The following is a 20,429-nucleotide window of genomic DNA, read 5'->3' as shown; positions in this document are numbered from 1 at the left end:
AGACTGGTAGGTTTAAGGATTTTTTTCAGGATCCTTTGATATTTCTCCTTCAGTTTTGTTTTTAGGAACAGTTTTAACCTTGTTTGGACTGAGCTCTGAAAAAAGAGTTAAAATAAAAGGAATATTTGAGTTTTGCTTCATGACACAAATAAATATTGGAGCTGCATCGGATGTTTGAACTTTATGCAGGGCCAAAAGGAAACAAGAGCTTTGTGACCATGGTGGTGGCTTGACAGATCTCTTGGTTAGATGTTTTCATAAAAGGAAATAATTTGTCTGATTTCTTTATTAACTGTCCCACATGATGCTGAGTTTCAAGGAACTGTCAGCTTGCTGTGGTTTATTCCTTTCCATGGCAGACAAGAGACAAAGCAATGTTGAAATTGAAAACAGTCCTGTTGCTTGCATCTCCCTTTTTTCCTGCTGGAGCCAGTGAATGCCCAGCGGGCGTTGTAATGGATGGGTGTCACTTTACAGAAAGGCCTCGGGCTGGCTTGTGCTTTTCAGTGTTTCAGCTCTTCACAGCACTTTGAATCTGACAGCGATTTTTTTACTTCCTCAAGTATAGAACGAAATACAGTTCATTTCCTTCAGTAAAAGTGAAAAGGAACAACACTGCTGAGGTGTTTTGAATGGGAAAAAGGTTCAGGCAGCCCTGGAAACTGGTGCAGGACTTGGCTTGCCTGAGGCGCAGACATTTGCTACCTTCTTGTCTTCCAAATAATAAATAATGAAAATACAAGTTTTGTGCAGTCACCATTACCAGCATTCGTTTGTACTGTACACAGAAAACAGGCTGGTTTGGGGTATTTCTCCTCTTTGGATCTTGTCTAGGCAGGGAGTGGGTCTAGCTGCAGTCCCCAGTATTCCTTCAGAGCAGTTCTCTCAGCCTGCTCTGCCCAGACTCAGCCCCTCCATTCGTCTCTGGGTGGCAGGGGAAGGGTCCAGGAGCTCTCCCTGGGCTCACTGGGGGCGACTGCAGAAACTTCCCTGGCTCTGCTGGCACCTCTGCTGCTGCAGCTCTGGGCACTTTCCTTCCCTCTGCCTGGATCCCTGCGCAGCCCTGGCATCCCTGGGATCCCTGCACAGCCCTGGCATCCCTGGGATCCCTGCACAGCTCTGGGATCCCTGTGATCCCTGTGATCCCTGTGATCCCTGCGCAGCCCTGGCACCCCAGTGCTCTGCCCACAGTCAGCTCGGGCCAGGGCAGGTGAGGCAGTGCCCACAGCTTTGGGATGGGGCTGAGCAGCCCTGGCTATGGGAGGGCAAGGGAGCGACCCAACAATGCTAAAAGAGGCGATTATCCAGTTCCTGTGTCTGCTCCAGTGGAAAATACCCTCCTGTAGCCTGCTCGTGGCCCCAGATGCTACAAAACAGATATTGTTGGTAGGGATTATGAATTCCAGTGCTCTTTACGGTGCATATCTCCTTTTCTATCTGTATATGTTGCAATAAAACAACATGCACAAGGTTATAAAAATAGCCTGAAAGTGATTGACATGCTAATAATGCTCAATCAAGTCAATAACGCTCATGTAACAAGCTCCTGAGAAAATAATATTTTTGGTCAATAACACACTTTTTAAAAATGAACTGTTTGTTTTTAATTAACCTCATATTTAGCCATTTAGTCATGCCATGTCCATCAAGCACAGTGGAGAAAAACACGTGCTGTCTTGAAACACTGCGTTGTTGCCTTAAACTTTCATCTCTTCCTTCTTGGCTTTCTCTTCTGCATTCCACCTCAGCATGTTTGGGAGGATTGAGGCAAATCATGGCTTGTCATGTTACTTCGAATTCAGTGCTTCCCTTTTGTAAGGAGGGCGTTAGGTGATTCATCTGTGACAGAACATCCCATTATGTTGTGACAGACTGTCAGAGCGAACCTGCTGTAAGTACTTAGCAACAATATAGCGCTTCTAATGTGTCACTTGACTCCTTTACTTTTCTCCTTTCTTCCTCTTTTTTTTTTTTTTTTTTTTGGCTAAAGGCTGACAGATTTTAATCCATTAAGTGATCCAAAAAACCAGTGTTTGGGATTGTGTAATGCTCAGTAAAATTGAGCAGGACAGACAGTGCCCACAAAGTCCCGACAGGGAGGAGGATGTAGGTCCTGTGGTCTTCAGACTCTTCTTGTCACATGATGTTAAGCGGTACATTGTGGGGTCTTGTTTGCTTTGGGGCTTGTTTGGATATTTTAAAGGGAGAATTATATGCTATCAGGGGAAGAATTTTTAAAATAAAATGGATTCATGTCCCAGTTATGAGGGAGATCTGAAATAAATTTGGACATTTGTGAGATGGCTTTAAGATACATAACTTTTTGTGCTGTTCTGTTTCTGTGCTTATTTGCATTTAATGTTTGGGTTAGGCCAGCTCTGGAGGTCAGGGTTCCCTGGCTGCTGCTCTGCTCTGGGGACTTCACAGTAGCCTCTTCTCCCCTGCACAGGGCTCGCCGTTAATTACAGCATCCTTCCAGCCCTCTCATTAGAAACAATCTGTTGTACTTGTCGGCACGACCAGACTGGACGCCTGAATTCAGATTAAAAATAGGGGCGTGAAGTTGAGCTTGAGAGACTCAGAGGCTGCGGGCTGCTGAGCACTTTTGGAAACGAGGAGCCTTAATTAGGTGCCTGAAAGTCATGTCAGGAGCCTGTCATAAGCGATCATTGCTCGGGAGTTTTGTGTGCCCGTGTGCTCACCTGAGCTCACAGAGCCCATGGGAAACTCCACCCTGGGCTGGTGCCAAACCCACTTACCTTCCCCGAAGCCAGGGAGAAATTGATGACTTACAGAAAAATCTGGCTCATGGTTTTGACAAACTTACAGTAGATGACATCCATCAAGCTGTGATTACTGAGCAATGTGCTTAAAATAAGGCAAATACTGAAGGTTAAAGGGAAGACAGAAAAGGGAATCAGATGCGTTTTTCATGTGAAAATGAGACCTACTTAACCCTTCAGTATTTTCATAGAGGCACAGAATCACAGAGTATCCTGAGAGCTGAAGGGACCCACGGGATCACCCAGTTCAAGCCCTGGCCCTGCACAGCCACCCCAACAATCCCACCCTGGGCATCCCTAAGAGCTCCTGGAGCTCTGGCAGCCTCAGGGCCGTGCCCATTCTCTGGGCAGCCTGGGTAGTGTGTAATATAAAAGAAGCAGGAGATGAAAAAAGCCTGGAGAGGCAGAGGCCATGGAAATTTTTCCAAAACATGCCTGCACAGTTGTGCTGCCTTGTTCTGGTGTCTCAGCTGGGGTTGAAGCTCAGGGAATTTTTTCTTGTGCTGATGTATTTATGAAATTTGGAGTTGTGGAACTGCTCAAACCATGGATATTTTGATTAATTTCAAATACGAGACTGAGCAACAATTTTGGGTGTTCCTTACATTGAGATGCTAATTAGATTTTGTGCCCTGGATTAACCGACCCTGGAGCTCCCAGGAGAAGGGGCACTGACACAAGGGTGTGTTAAATGCAGTGTTCCAATTCCACCCTATTCTGTAGCTACATTTTGGGTAGTGCAGAGCTCTTCATGCCCTACCTGTGTGAGCAAAGATCAGGGAGGCCTCTCCCACCTGACACAGAGGGTGACCACAGCACAGGGACAGCCCTGAGGATGTCCCTGTCCAAGGATAACAGAACTCCTCCATTCTCCGAGGCAGTGCTCACAGACCTTGGCTTTATGGGGTGCCCACGGTGGCTCCAGCAGTAACAGGGACCTGTCTCTTGTAGGATTCAGTCCCTCCCCCTACTGTGAGGTCTCCACTCCTGCCGGAGATGAAATGAGCAACACCTCAAACCACAGAGGCCAAGTCTCTATTCTAGGACCTCCTTGGGTGCTACATGACTCTTTAGCTCTGCCCTGGGAATTGGGAATTTCTCAGGAACCCTCTGGTTCTGCAGTGCTGACTCCTCGTAGTACTTATGGGCTGAGTTCCACAACCATCACCCCAAACCTTCCTGTTTATTTGACCTGCCCTCTTCAAGAGTGTCTTAGATTATTCTGCTCCAAATTCTTTATTGTAGCAGAACATTTAGTCCTACTCTCACCTCTCTTCCATGTCAGGAGAGCTCTGCTTTTTCCCTGCTAGAATTTTCCACTGGCTGTAGCACTTTGCCCCATGGATAAGTGTGAGGAAAGGGTTGGACTTCCCTCTGTGTGGTCCCTCTGAATAAACTCAGAAGTTGGTCTCTGGTCAGCATTTTGTGAAACTTTCTTTGTGTCCTGTTTTCCATCATATACAAAGCACACCAGTAATTCAGCATTGTGGGGATTTGCATTCCACTACTATTCATTCATATGCCATGGAGGACTATAAAAGGAAGAAAGACTTGAAATGCAAGCCATAGAGGACTATAAAAGGAAGAAATACTTAGATTTCTATTCCTAATAAAATATTATTGAAAGTACTTATGTTCACTTTAATACAGGAGTAAATTTAATGGAGACTTTGGAGATGCACTGGGATTTCTCACAGTGCCTAAATGAAGCTGGATGACTTTTGGGGCCAAATCTGAGGGACAAATTACTTTTTTTCCTCAATAACTTTTCTTTCACAACAGTTTTTGATTGCCAAGAACTGGATGACAGAAGATATTATTTGCCAGCCACAAAGTGTAGCATCCTTGTCCTAACGAACTCTAAAGCAGTGTATTTCAACAAACATAGAATAAAGCAATATGTAATGTTTGGAACACTGCAAGATGTTTCTGCTTCTTCCAAAAGTGGATGATTTGAGGGAGTTTTTCTCTAAAATGATACTTAATTTCTGGAATTTCTAAAATAAAATGTTACATAAGAGAAAGCATTTTCAAATTTTACCTCTGTGTATGCACAAGAAATTTTCACTTAGCAGCTTCTGCAAGATGAGAATTTAATCTCCAGACTTAAAATTTGCATGTCCTCTATTGGAGGTTTTTACTAGGCTGCTTAAATTGTTGCTAGACTGCCAAGCAGATAAGTGGATGAACAGGAAATAAAAGCTGCTTTGGCTATTTTGAGAAGGAAAACCTGAAAAATGTGGGTTTTCTATTTCCTACTGATTGAGTTTTGTTGAGGTTAGTCCTGAAGGATCTTAGAAAATAGAATATGTGTAAAAATCCACTGAGTGTGCTTGGTCTCTCTAATTATTCTGGAGACGCACCAGCAGTCAGTGAATTGATTCACTGCCCATGGTGTTAAAGGCTCCTTTCAGCCCAAACCATTCTGTGATTCTGCACTTAAAATCTTCCTCGTAATTCACTCCTACTGTTTCTTGAATGCTCCAGTAGCAAGTGGCCAGGAATTTGCCACCATGGTTGCTGGATGTGTGTGTGTGAGCCAGTGAGGGTGCGATTTACAGTGAGGTGGGAAAGCTTCCCTTGCTCAGGCTGCAGCTCCTTGGGGTGGATGCTCTCAGACACATGAAACTCCTGAGCAGAGCTCCTTGTGGGGCAGCCACCAGGGATTTCTCCTTCTGACATTCCATCGCTGCCAGGGATAAGGAACCATTATTGATGGCATTTCCTAAGGGGGGCTGGGGACACCTCCAGGTGTGACACCGGGAACAAAACGGGCTCTTCAGCCAGAGGGAACATCTGCTGACCCTGCCTGGCCCTGGGAGGGCAGCGGAGGAACACCTTGGGTGTCCAAAACTGCAATGTTCATTGAATATCTGAATGCATTTCGGATGTCACCGGCAGCTCCTCTGGGGACAGCAAAGCACAAGCAGGAGATGAAGCACAACTAAAATGCTTCATCAGGAAAGCTCCTGCTCGCTCAGGCTCTGAGGTACCCTCTCTCTGCAGTGGGTTGGTGTTGCAGTGGGGACAGAAAAGTCTGATCTGTGCTGATTACCTGAATTGTTCTGTATCTGACCCCACTTTTAGTAATGGATTGCAAACCCCAGGAGCACATCTGCGGCTCTGCAATTCAATAGTTTATGCATTTACATCTCTGATCTCTCAGGCTTGCAATATTTATTTTGCTTCAATTATAAATCTACTTCTACTTACATATTGACATAAACTGGGAATTGGAAATGGTGAGACCTACAGTTAAAATGTCTGCGTTTCGAGCACGTAAGGAGTTGGAGTAGTAAGCATCCATTTGCATACCCAGATGTTACCTCAGGTGCACACAAGGAAGGTTTTCATCTTTACTTTTGATACTTGATACATTAAATATCAAACTCAGCCATACTTTCAGCATCCTCTACAAATATATTTGGGTTATACTTGTTCAGGTGGGACAACATTTTAGCAGCACTGCCTGGCTATTCTCGTGCTGCCCTAGAATTCCTCCAGCAGCCTTGGCCCCAGGAGCGGAGGTGAAAGGCTTTGTTTGCCTGTTAATCCACTTCTGGATGGGCCGAGCAGTGAGCAGAGTCTCCAGAGCAACAGAGGGAAGTGTGTAAACAACACCTGCTCAATAGGTTTTTGTTGTGGGAGCTCCTGCCTGCTCTGTTTGCTTTGTGAGAATAGCCAGTGAGGTGTGAACATTCAAAAAACTAATTCTAATAAAAGAATTCAACTTCTTTGTTTCCAGGAAAATTTTGAGCTTGTTGTTTTTAATGTGTTTAATGTGTATTAACAAAAAATAATTCCAAGGACTATGCACACCTGACTAACGTGTTTCGTATGCAAAAGCTTTCAAGAAATAGCTCCAGAAGTTATTTGACAGTAAATAATATGCTTATAGACAGTTTTAAAATGGAAAGAAGTACTAAATGCATGGATTAGATTATTCATTAGCCACTATCTACTTCTATTAGGTGACTGCTGGTAATTCCCATTACACTTCTGGATTTCTCAGGCAGGCCTGGCAAGCTTCCTCATCCTACTCAGTAAATGGAGTTAATTGCATTGCCTGTTCTCTGGTTTGTTTTCCAGAGTGCATAAATACCTTTGGTTTTAAAGGCAATATTGAGGCAAACATTTGTGCTGCTATTAAATACCATTGTGGCACAAGAGAAACACTTCACACTTTAGCACTGGCCATCTGAGGACTTGAGGTTTTCTCTTTTTTGGGTTGATTATGCTTCAGAGCACAGGCTTGCTGAGTGATAACTCTTGAACCAAGTCCATCTGCATGGTTGGGCTCACCCTGCTCTCCTACATACATGCAGCCCTGGTGGGCTTTTGAGTTTTTTTGTCCAAGCAGCTCCTCAGCCTCTGGACAGGTGTCCATGGTGGAGCTGAGCTAGCTGTCTAACTGTCCCCTAGCTGTCTCTGTTCCCAGCAGCTCCCAGATGATCACAAGGATGGTACTGGCAGGTTCACATTCAGGCTTTTGTTGCAGAGATGGAATCACAGATTCACGTGGTGAACAATCCCTCTGAGAGCAGCAGATCCAACCACAGCTGGGTGCTTTAATGGTGCACCTCTATAAAGTTTAACAGGTAGATCATAGACCTTAAGAAACCTTTTGTGATTCTTTTGTGAAACTTTTTGCAATGTCTTCTCATCAAGCTCTAAGCCTGGTTGATCATTGCAGGTTATTATTGACTTGGAGGAGCCATAAGAACTGGCTGGATGGCAGGGCCCAGGGAGTGGTGGTGAGCATGGGCTGCATCCAGCTGGCAGCCAGTCACCAGGGGTGTCCCTCAGGGCTCTGTGCTGGGGCCAGCTCTGTTCAACGTTTTTATTGACAACATGGATGAGGGGATTGAGTCTTTCATTAGTAAATCTGCAGATGACACTGAGCTGGGAGCTGTGTCCATCTATTGGAGGGTAGGAGGGTTCTGCAGGGAGACCTGGAATGGTTGGAGGGATGGCAGAGTCCAATAGGATGAAGTTTAGAAAGTTCAAGTGCCCAGCCCTGCATTTTGGCCACAATAACCCCCTGCAGTGTTCTAGGCTGGGGATGGTGTGGCTGGACAGGGCCCAGGCAGAAAGGGACCTGGGGGTGCTGCTCGACAGCCGGCTGAACGTGAGCCAGCAGTGTGCCCTGGGGGCCAAGAAGGCCAAGGGCATCCTGGCCTGGATCAGGAATGGTGTGGCCAGCAGGAGCAGGGAGGTCACTCTTCCCCTGTATTTGGCACGGGTGAGGCCTCACCTGGAGTGCTGTGTCCAGTTCTGGGCCCTCAGTTTGGGAAGGACGTTGAGATGCTGAGCACATCCAGAGGAGGCAGCCAGGCTGGTGAGGGGCTTGGAAAGCAAACCCTGTGAGGAACGACTGAGGGAGCTGGGGGTGTTTAGCCTGCAGAAAAGGAGGTTCAGAGGTGAGCTTCTTCTACAACTCCTGGAAAGATGGAGCCCCCCAGGACCACCTCACCTATAGTCAGGTGGGATTGATCTCTTTCTCTAGGCAGCAACTGGCAGAATGAGAGGACACAGTCTCAAGCCATGCCAAAGAAAATATAGGTTGGTATTAGGAAAATGTTTTTCATGGAAAGAGTGATAAGGTTCTGGAATGGCCTGTCCAGGGAGGTGGTGGAGTCACCATCCCCAGATGTGTTTAAAAAAAGCCTGGATGTGGCACTGGGTGCCAGGGTTTAGTTGAGGTGTTGGGGCTGGGTTGGACTCAATGACCTCAAAGGTCTCTTCCAACTTTGTGATTCTGTGAATTAAGGGACTTAACAGAGCATCTGCTTCAGGGACTGGACCCAGGGCTTTCACTACTCCTTGTGTCAGAAAAGTGAATTTTTTAGGTGATCCTTTTGCACCATCATCTTTTCTGCCTAGCTGAGCTTTGCACTGGACTCCTGGATTTGTAAGATGGACTTATTGAACTGGACTAAACAGCATTGGTAGCTGTGCATGTCAAAAGGTTTAAAGAGTGGAAACATTTCTCAGGGAGAGGCTGGGAAGTGCAGGGCAATCTTGCTCCAGCAAGGAAAAGGTCCCTTATCCTGAGTGATGGAAAGGAGATGGAAGCTAAGACATAATAGTAGCCAGAGAGAACTACTCTGCAGACCGTATCAAATTGGGCATCAGGAAAGCATCAGGAAAATGTAGGTTGTTCTTTGTGGTTACAGGCTACAGTGCTAAAAAGTAATTTTTGTTATTCATTACAACCATGTTTAGATTTCCTGTGGTGACTTTTTGAAAGGATATTTTTTGTTGTATTTATGAGACAGATGTAATTACAATAAAACTGTTTTTCTTGTCTCAAAACTGCCAGTGAACACCTCTGAGTGGAAGGCAAGTGCTTTCATCATTGCAAGTGTTGGTGGACAAACATCTTTGGGGGGGGGAGGGGTTTCCTTTACCTCTTCTTTTGAAATACATAATGGTGAGGTAAAAAGATATTAATTGGAATTGTAAGATGAGTTATGGAGGCCTCAAAAGATGTAAGATGAGTGGACAGTGTGAGTTCTGGACGCCTCTGTTCCCCGACTTCCACCTCTGACTTTGGCAGAAGCTCATCCTGCGTTTATTGGAGCGCTGGGGATGATAATGTCAAATCCACTGCCTGTGTATTGCTGTTTATTTTTTAAAAATGAGGCATGGGGAAGACTTCTGGGGGGCAATGCTGGCAAGACCTAAGTAGAGCAGCACAGAGGTCTCAAACACAAATCAGGGCTCCACCTTTGTTGTTCCCATTGCCCTTGGGATAACCTTCAGAGAGAGAAAAACAGGCGTGAGGAGCTGACACCACTGTGTGAAGCTGTCTCTGCTAATGCAGGGACCTTAATCCACCTTGAAAGAAGTTATCTGATAAATCCTGCATTTCTTCTCTTTCTGGAGGGTTCTGTTACCCAATTATTTCAGCCAAGCTGAATGAGCACAAAGGGAGCTGCAGAACTGAGGCAAGAGCTCAGCATGAGAGGACGCTCAGAGTCTCTAAGTCCCACTGGCGTTGCTCTGTGACTCCATCTCTCTGTACAGGCACATTTGCCCATTATGACCAAAAGCAGTTCTGCAGTTCTGCTTAACAAGACTGGGTGGTTTTCTCCCCAGTGCCATGCACACAGACACCCTGTTAGGGATGCAGAAAGAGCTGCGATGGCCTTGGTTAAAACTCCTGGCACCCAACATGGCACAAGGCTGTGGGATTTATTACTGTCTGTGTGGATCCTGTTTGTTTTTTCCTATGGAAATCCAAGTTTATACAAAGGCCATCGGATGGAACCTGCACGCCTTTATTATTACTAATAGTGGCTGGGAGTGCAGATCCAAATGATGCATAACATTTTTTTTAAAGTAAACCATAAGCCAAGTTAAATGAACTTTAAAAGTGAACATGATTCATAACAGATACCATTTTAAAACTGACCAGACACAGCAAATGTAAATTCTGTCCTTTTAACTGTAAAATGTTTAAGCTTATTTGCAAAGGAGTTTGAAAAATTAAAACCATACCTTCTCTGTGTTTCTCCAGCAATGGAGAAACATCAGAGTTTGCATTTGAAAGGATGGCAATGCAAACTGTAGAGACAGGCTGGATGTCTACTTGAATTATCCTGCTTGTTGAGGGGAAGTCTTAAACTGATGATCACATATAATCTGTAATGTATTAAAAGCATATTCTTTATTGGAGTCCCCATATTACATTTCAAATACATTTCCATGGAATGTTTCAAAATGTCATTTAAAATTATTTCTATTTTCATTGAAATGGCATGTGTCCCCTCAAAACTCATCTAGAACTTTATTATTATGATTCTTTGGACAGTTTAAAGACATGAGATCACTTTTTGTGGTTTTGTGTGCCTCCCACTACCTCTGTTCCTGCTTCAGTGCTAATGCCAGCTCCACACCCCCCCAACAGTTTAGCTTCAGCTTCTTGGCCTCCATAGGTTCTGTTTCAATTGATCAGAGGTTTGGCTAACTTAAATATTTAGGCAATATATAATAACTGTATCTCAAACAAACACTTATTGTAACCATCACTCCAGTGCTTGCTATTGTTAAGAAACAGAGTTCTGGCTTCCATTCTAGCACCTCTTTTTCAATTGTGTTTTGTTCAGTGGGTTTTTTTCATACTCCCAGAGTGATTTTTGTCACCTGGAAGGTGATTTTTCAAGAACAGGGACTTTGAAGAAATTGTGTCTGGAAAAACTGGAAGTTAACAAAGCATTCACAAGTACAAATAAACTAGAACCTTAAATAGTTCCAGAATGATCCTGAGTGTTTATACTCTAGCAGCAAAACTGAGTTTTATATCTTACCAAAAAGAACCCATGAGAAACAAGAATTTTCAGCACTGAAGATAGGCCAGGAGTGGGAGCTGGGCTGGTGCTTCTGGAAGTCAGAGAGGTTGCAAGGTGTCATCAAAGCACTTAAAATACAGGGGCTGCTGTGCTGAAAGGGAAGACTTTGAGAAAACCTCACCTCCACTGATTTAAATCAGTTTATACTCTTCAGTAGCTGAGCTGGCTTGAGCCTGTGTTTGCTGACTTCACTTATTCATCTGACTTAGCAGAGTTGACACACCTAAAAAAGAGGGTGGCAAGGGCCTGGGCAATACCTTGTACTTATTTTTCTCCACTCCTCTTTCCCTTGGGACAGTGGAGTTTGGTGGACACATCCCCCATATTTAACCGACAAAGAAAAGAAGCTGCTAACATATTCAGCAGACTCTAACCATTAGTGGATTTAAACCACTGCTCTTTTGAGTGATTTTTCTGGGATTGCCTGAAGATTGTCTTGAGGTGTTCACTTAAATCCCTCTCCAGCAGCTCTTGTTAAATTATACGAGTCAAGGAGTAGCTTGTGGAGATGTGTGTGCTTAAATATTGTATTTTATTTACAACTGATGGCTTTGGGAGAGCTCCTAAAACTGTTTTCTTGTAACTGATGGGTCCTCAGATACTTCTACTTTTGAAGGAGGGAATCTCCTCTTGAACAAAAATGAACTTTCTGATCATAAAATGCTAAAAGAGTGTTGGAACTCAGCGCATCCCTCCGGGTGTCCAGAGTTGCTGGGACCCCATCTGGGGAGCTCGGAGACCCTGGCACAGCCCAGAACACCTGGGGGTTTGATTATGACCCCTGGAGCAAGTTGCCAACTTTGTATGAGGACATGAAAGTCACACAGGTTTGAATAGGGTAATAACAAAATTATTGCGGTGAAAGGGTGAAAATGTAGATTTTAGGATTTTTGGTGTGGGGGTTATGGGGACAAGATGGAGGAATCTGGGCGTGTCCAGCCTTTCTTCTTCTTCTTTTCTTGTTCTCCATTTTCTGCAGTGATGCTGGCACTTTGGGATTGGTCTAGAGTAGAAGTGCACTGTCTAACACAGGTGATAGGTATTGGGAATTAAGTGTAAATATGTTATACGTAGTTTGTAGTATAAAAGGACAACACCGCCTCAGGGGTGGTCAGAGTGCCTGTGGCTGCCCTGCTGAGCAGACCTCGGCTGGGCAGAAAGAAAATTTATAGATAAGAATTAATAAACAACCTCAAGACTGAAAAGTGAAGAGTCCAGACTCGTTCTTCAGCTGCGTGGGCCGAAGCAGAGACATCCTGCACATCTCAGGGCAGCGATTAACAACCAAAACCTGAGAAAAGAGAACAACAGGTATACAGAACTCTCTGTCTATTGGCTCCAAAAACACTTGGGCAGCTTGGGAGCTCTGTCCTCTGCGTGCTGCCATCCAAGCAAGTAAACTGAGCCCTTGAAGATAAGTTGGGAAATTCATTCCTTGTCCTCCTGTGTCTTGATTGAGCCTTGTCAGAGCCAAAGCCAGTGGTGTGGCTTTCCCCAGCCACTTAAAACACCATTCCTGTTAATGAATAAATCAACATTACTTTTATGAGTAATATCAAAGTGACCTGGTCTGGCTGAAGATATCCCTGCTCATTGCAAGGGGAGTCAGACTAGATGGTCTTTAAAATGTCCCTTCCAACTCAAACTATTCTATGATTCTGCAATTCTGTGTTCCTACTCTTTAATTTCTGTGCACTTTTATTTATGGAGAGAGATTACATTCAGAGTTTTTGGTCCCAGAGGTGTAACATCCACCCAGGCAGCAAGGCCGGGAACAGTTCAGACTTGCTGAGATTTCTGCACATGTAAAATGGTCAATGCATCTTGGGCTTCTGAGACCTTCTACTTTTCATTATTCTAGCTCATATTTCTTATATTTCAGCATGCCATTTCAGGTGTTTTCTCCCAAGGAACTTTTGTTCCAGATCATCTGACTGTTTCAGGAGCACTTGGACAAGAAGAAAAACACGACAGTCAATTAAAAACCAATTTTTTTGCTCTGGTGTCATTAATCAAATGCACAAGCAGTCCCAGCACTGACACCTGGCAGGGTTAATGTTTAAGACCTGTGGCAATTATAGTTCCCCTGAAAATCGCTTGGCCAGCAAGTCACATAAAAGCCTGTGATTATGAAGGAAATGGGAATTAGCAGAAAAAAATTAGGGAAAGCAGTTAAAATACACTGGTAACAAGGAAGGCAGAGAAGAATCTGACTGATTGGAGCTCCCCTGGGGAGAAGAAACAGGGTCTAAGGGTCATGCCTTCACTGAATTAGTAGTGTCTGTCATGTGAAACCAAAATAAAGCAGCATCAGAAGTAAAAGACTTTCTGTAGAGAAATTGGACTCTGTACTCTTGCACCCAAAACCCAGGAAGGCCAAGTGCAGAATAGTGGGCTGATTTTTACTATCCCAATTCAGCCACAATTCTTTTCTCTCAGACATCTATTTCTTGGTAAAGAACATGATGCCCAGAGATTTGACACACAGATACTTTCAGCCATGAACAACTCCAAGATGACACACAGTCGTCATTTCCATCAGCTCCTTGCCCAGCACATCCTCTGTTTTGCATCTTTGCACTCCCCAAAAGTTACACAGCTGGAGTAAACACAGCTCAGATGAGAACTCCTGTGGTTAGAGCAGACTGCAGGACAGGTGCTTTCCCTCTCTGAAGAACATGAGCTGGGTGCTTTCTGTGCCAGATGCAATCGCACCTGCAGAAAAGCTCTGGTAAGTAAACAGTAGTTTAGACAAAGAACTTTGACTATTTGGAGACAATTTATTTGATATCAATTGCTAGAAAAGCCTTAGGACAACTGAAACAGCTCCTTGTTGCAAGTGTGGGGCCATAGTCTTAGCTCTATGAGCTTAATTTAGTGTTAGGATAATATTGAGAGACAAAGAGTGGCCTTGCTTCCTGCTTGGCCAAAATTTCAGTGTTTCAACTGAAAGTGTTTCCCTGCTGGGTCCACAAGATGGGTCATCCTTTGTGAGCTCTGTCACAAACATCTCAGCTCCCTCACAGGGCTGCAAAGAATAACTAACCTCTGATTTAATGCTGAATTACTTGCAAATGTGGAATGCTCTAAAGAGCAAGTGACTAATTTCAAATTGTACAACCAATTCAGTAGTGATGGAGAAAACAACTGACGAAAATGCCAAGCTGTGGTAAAGGAAACACTGAAAAGCTCTGAGGCAGTGCCAAATTTTGGTAAAATTTTGGGGTTTAGGTCCAAACCATGGTCATGAAGCTTCCATGCTGCAGGAGGGAAAGTTGCTTTAAGGAGCACAAACATCAGTGGAGTAGGAAATACCACAAACGGGATGGTCTTTAAGGTCTCTCCAACCCAAATCATTCTATGATTCTGTGAAATGGTTAATTTTGACTACGCAATAATAACTAAGATGGAAAGAAGAGATGGTTATATAGTCTAAATGAAAATACAGCAGATTTTCTGTTTCCCAAAGGAAAAGAATTGTTCCTATTGTTTTTTATAATAGAAACAGATCCTTTGTTTCATTGCAGAGTTAGTTTTTGTAAAGCTCAGAGCCACTGAGATAACAGAGTGGGGGGGTTCCTGGAAGGTGCTCCCAGGTGGAATGTCCACTCTGGCAAGAGGAGGTGGCTGTGCTGAGCAGTCCTGGCCTCGTGGCCTCCCCCTGCTCTGCACGTGGGGATTCCTCCTGGCATTGCTGTGAGTTCCCAATCCTCCCGAGCTCTCAGCTCCTGCTCAGCAGGCAGTGCTCTGAGCTGGGGGGATTGCTGCCTTCTCAAGAGAAGCACCTTCTTTAGATCCATGAGAAGCTCCATTTTGAGACCACAGAGAAAAGCAGGGACATTTCACAGGGGGGGCAGTAAGAAGCAACATCTCAGTGTGCTCAAACATGGCTTTGAGATAAATCCTGCCTCCAAAACTAAAGAAAAGAGCAAGAGAAATGAGAGTGGAGGTCTGTCTGTACGATGGCTTTGTCAGGTCCTGAATGAGGAATGCTTGACATCCCTCAGACTCTGAGTCCATCCCCTGAGGTGGGGAACTGGGCAGGGAAAGGGAGGAAAAGGTAAAGAATTTGCTGAGAAATGTGTCTGGGAAGTGGTGGTGATGCAAGGGGATTTTCTGCCTTTTCAAAATGGTTAATAGATTTAAAATAGTGCCTTGGTAATGCAATTGGTGCTAAAATCCTCATGTCCTAACTGCAGAAATATATGAATGTTTATATACTATGACAATATATTGTATTATGCATTATGAAAAATACGGATCAATGTAAGAAGACATTTAAATTAACCCCAAACTGGCTATTTTCTTGTATATTTAAAACATCTGGTTGAGAACAATGCCATATTCTGCATTTTGTGTATCTCAACATGCAGTCTGTTTTTCACATTTCAACTGAATGTCTTTCCAGTAAGCAGAGTTCATTCTGGAAAGAAAGTTGTTTGGGGGTTTTCCCCCTATTTATTATTCCCTATTATTAATAGGAGGCAAATGAACTTTGGACCAGGCCCTCTATGAACTATACTTATTTCGTGATATATTCTTTAGCAATTTATTATTGCTAAAATGACAACAGCACTTATTATTGCTACAAGGATACACGCAGACTTAGCAGATTCAATATTTAAAAATAGTAAATTATTTTAATAAAGATCTTTCTTTTTCTCATTCTTTCATGCTTCAGTACAAATGTGTCCACTGATTTCATATATCATTTTATTAGACAAAATATAGGTAGCAAATTGATACTGACAATGGAATAAAAATAAAAAGTCCTTGATATTAACTGAATTGATGCCTTCATGATTCAATACTACAATGTTGGTTCCAGTCTTTAATTTCCATGATATTTCTGCTGGAATCTTGTTTGGTTTTCAAATGCATTGTTGAGCTTTATGTTGATATGTATTCCAGCTGTTTTCAAGTTCTGCTAATTTGTTTCCCAGATGATACCTACTTACAGAACAATTTCACTTGTAGTTATTGCAATTGTGTCTTCTAGCTGCATTGGCTTCTGGATGTCACGTTTTTCTTCCATCAGGACAGGTTTTCCCACTGCTTCTGCTATTTATGTCTGTATTTCCATAGCAGTGGCCAGGTGCATTGAAAGTCGGTTGAGATCTGGAATTGCAAAGAGGTTGGTGAATTAGTCCATAGCAGTAGTTTGTCAATTTTGGAAAATGAAATTAAAATGAAACTTCGGTTTTTAAAATAGAGTAACATAGGTTTTGTTGTAGCAATTGTGTCTAATCTCATCCCATGGATCCAACAAATGGATCCAGTGTTGTTGTGAATTCTGTGAGCAGTTGAGGGGATTTGAACCTGCACTTACACACTTTGCTGTATTCATATTGTGCTGTATTCACAACACCTTTTGTGGTTGTAAAAAATACCTGACCTTTTTCTGATACATTTTTGTTGCATTGCGTTCTTATATGTTTTAGTTACATTAAGTTGTACTTTGGTTTATCCCAGTTTACCCCTGTTATAATGGTTCTGCCCCTGCTGCCTCCTCCCTCCTTGTTAATGTCAATCTCCCTGCCTCCTCCCCCTGTTCTCCCTAAGCGGCTGAATCCTTCCCTGAACTCCTCCCCAGGGTCCTGTCCTTCACTCGACGGCCCATCCCCTCCCTCTGGAAACTTCTACCCAGGGCATCGAGTGATAGGTTCAGGCACGGGGCCCCTCCCTCGGGTGGCCCTTATTGGTGCCCCTCCCTGCCTGTTTCCCTGGTCCCCAGCCCTCCTGTATCCCCATTGGCAGGCGGGAAAACCCCTCCCCGGTTCGCCCTCCCCTTTTTAACGCCCTGCAGGCCCCAAATTTGGTGTGTTCAGTTGGCTGGATTCCCTGGGCTGGGAGTGTGTTTGAGCTCTGGAATAAACCTGGACTTTTCCCCCAGCTGGAGTCCACTCTCCTTCTTCTGCCCACGTCCTGCTGCTGTCCCGTCCCTGCCCCCGCGGGGAACAGGAGAGTGTCCCTGGCTGCCTGCAGTGCCAGCGAGCCAGGGTGGCTCCGAGCACACGCTCGGACAGGCACTGCCACACATTTATAGGGGAAAATAAGAAAACAGGATCACAGGACCTGCCCAAATCCAAGAATTTCTGTATTCTGGGGCTTTTTAACATCCAGGCCTACACCTGAATTCTAGTTTTACACTACTGGAACATTCTCAGTGTCTGCTAATACATTTTTTCTTTTTTTCCAGGTCTATCTTTATTTGCAGCTTCTTCAGTTTCTTCTTTCAGGTGTCTTGTTGCTCTAAACCTTGGAATTATTAACACCACAATAGAGTGGGGATAATTCAGCCAGTGTCAACAGAGGGACTGAAGCTACAACTGGGGATATCCCCTCAGCATTCGCTGAGAAATGTAAAATACACCTGAAAATTCTGGTGTTTGTGTCCAAGCCAACAGCAGGCCCCCCTGGCAGCAGCAAAGCTGCAGTGCCCGGCTCCGCCTGCGCTCCTGGTGCCCAGCCGGGGTCACTGGGCTCTGCTGGGCTTTGTGGGGAAGGACCTGCAGAGTCAGGAAAGCTGCTTGAGGACAGCCAGAAATGAGAGAGCTCCTGCTCTCACCTCCCTTGTGGTGTCCCTGTCTTTGAGCAGCGGGGCCTGTCCTGGGCCGATACCGTGGGCGATGTACCAGGATAAGACCAAGTTGCTAATTTGAAAATTGGCCTTAAAGATAAAATTGCACTGGAGAAACACGTTTAGTAATTAACTGGAACAGGCAGCAGTTTTCTTGGCACAGCTCAGTGTGGTTTCCGCTTACTGTGGTCTCTGCTAAAGAAAACTTTTCTGTAATTGCAGGTTAAGGCAGTGTGCAATGTAAATAACGCAAATAAAGCGACTTCTTTTTGTACAGTTTTGAACTCTGTGGGGTCCTGTTATCTGGTATGCAGACAAATCCTAAGTCTACTAACATTCTTCTTCAGGAAATTAGTACAGTTAGGTAATATAAAACCATACTTTAATAGGATATTTGGGGTTTTTGTTTAGCTGTAAATTCATTTTTAAATGTTTCTTTCTAAAACAGAAATAATTACAAATAAAAATAATAGACGACAAACAGAAATTAAGTCCCTAACAGAGATTAAAAAATTAGTTCAATTTGTCTCCATGGCAAATTTTTAGGAAGATTTCCAGAAAGAAAATACTTCATTTCCCATTTTTTACACGCCGCCCCTTATATCTACTGCAATATGTTTCAAGGAGGAAAATTTTGCATCAAGAATGACAAACCCATATTTTACTTTGAAAATAACCTGGATACTTAACTTTTTTAAGTTATGTAATAACATTTTTCTTCTATGTAAATAATTGTATTTATACAAACTCCAAGACACCAGGTAGTGATCAATTCTTGTAACTACTAAAGAAAGCATTTCACTTCAAGGTTTGCAAAACATTTATAAATTGGCTGGACAGAGTCACAAATTGCTTTTCAGTTGTGATCAGCCTTCCCTAATGAATTTGGACTTCCTAAAACTCCTCAAATTGAATTTGTATGCGTAATGTTTCTATGAACTTCTCAAATGCTCGCAAATAATTGCACTTGGCAATGCATCCTTTGAAAAAGGATTGTATTACCTTTTGGAAAAGCTCAGCTTGAACTATGCAAACTTATTGGTGAAATACGTAACGGTCCTACAGAAGATTCTGTTTCTGGAGGATTTTGGCCATTTTGTACTCAAAGCAGTGCTGCAGTTTTTCACTTTGGCGCCTCTCTGCAGCCAGTCCTTGTGAAGTTAACGGTGCATTTTTGATTTAGGGGTGTTTGTAAATCACAAGGAAAGTTCCATCACCACCTTTCAGATTCTTTATTATATAGTGCTCTTCAGTGAGTTGGACTACATGGAAATACAAAATATAACTCATTATTAGCGTTTTCTCTCTTTTAAAGTCTCAGTGACATGCTTCACATTTACCAGACTGCACTCAAAGTAACATCCTTGTGCCCTGCAACATTTCAGACTATTTGGCTCCTGTTCTCTCTGTGTTTGTAAATCATTATGTAAATAAAACCAAAGGCAGTGAAACAACAGAATGGAATAAATTCCCCCTCTATTTCTGTGCCATCTTTTAGGAGAGGATAGTGTGGTGGTAGAGGGTTTGAGAAAACTCCTTCTCAACTGACCACCAGACAGGCTGAAGGCATATTCCTCTAACAGACTGACTTAAAATATATCAGATTAAGTGTTATTTAAATTGGTATTAAATCCTTGCAGTGTGCTTGCCATACGAAGACTGTATCTTCATCTCTCGGGATTAACAAATTCGGTGGTTTAAGGCAGAGACATTTTGTAAATACACCCCATAAATTACACGTGGGCTTTTGGGAATAATCCAGACTGCTGTGGGACACCCAGCCAGCCAGAATGGCCAACGTGTGGCTTTTCCATTGCCTGTGCACCTCGGGAATGCTCCCAGGTATGTCTGAGGCTGGGACTCCCCAGCCCCTGGGCATGTGCTGCTCTGGGGGCCATCCTGAGTTTCACTCTGAGTTTTCAGTCCTTACAGCTTTCTTTTTGCCACCATACCCAAAAGCTAAAATCTCTTTTCCTCCCCATGGATCCTGAGGGTGCATTTCTTCCCGTGGACCACCTTGATCCTCTGTGTCCACAGCTTGGTGTGCTTTTCCTGCTCTGAGCTGCATCATCAGCATGGTGCCATGAGCAGCTACACTCATGGAGCAAGAAATGGGTTTTAATATTAAATTGGGAAAGCCTGCACTAATAAAGCAGCATGTCATTTTCCCCCTCTCTTTTCTAATGTAGGTAAATTCAAATTAATGCTCTCAATTTACTATATGTTGGCATAACTTACATCATGGATAAATCTCATATTTCCTTCAGTGTTGGGATCTGATATACATTGCCACATGCATGTGCTACACATTATGAATAAAGCTTTAAAAAGCCTCCTTTTATAGCTGTTTATGTTATGTGATTGAGTTCTGGTAGAGAGAAAATTTGCCAGGACTAAAGGTTATTACTGGCTGTTCTGCAACTAATATTGCCTAGAACTAAAGCAATTAGACTTGACAAAATACGAGCTGCTTAAAAAAATGCACTCTTGAAAGTTGGGCTTGTAATGGAATTTGATTTAATACATGCTACTGACGTGGAGATTTTAATTAAAAGAAGGAGAGAAAAATAGCTGCTCTGCTAAGATGGAAGTCCAAGGGAGGCTGACCGCAGGTGAGCAGAGTGGAGGTGGTTTTGCAGCAAAATGCATCCCCTGAGGGGATGGCGTGGATGATAGAGGAAGGATGGATTCTGCATGGAGCAGTAATGATGA

The sequence above is a fragment of the Camarhynchus parvulus genome, chromosome 12 (assembly GCF_901933205.1).
Source record: "Camarhynchus parvulus chromosome 12, STF_HiC, whole genome shotgun sequence".
In the NCBI taxonomy this organism is placed as follows: Eukaryota; Metazoa; Chordata; class Aves; order Passeriformes; family Thraupidae; genus Camarhynchus; species Camarhynchus parvulus.
The sequence above is the reverse complement of the archived record's forward strand: the minus strand, read 5'-3'. Positions refer to the sequence as shown.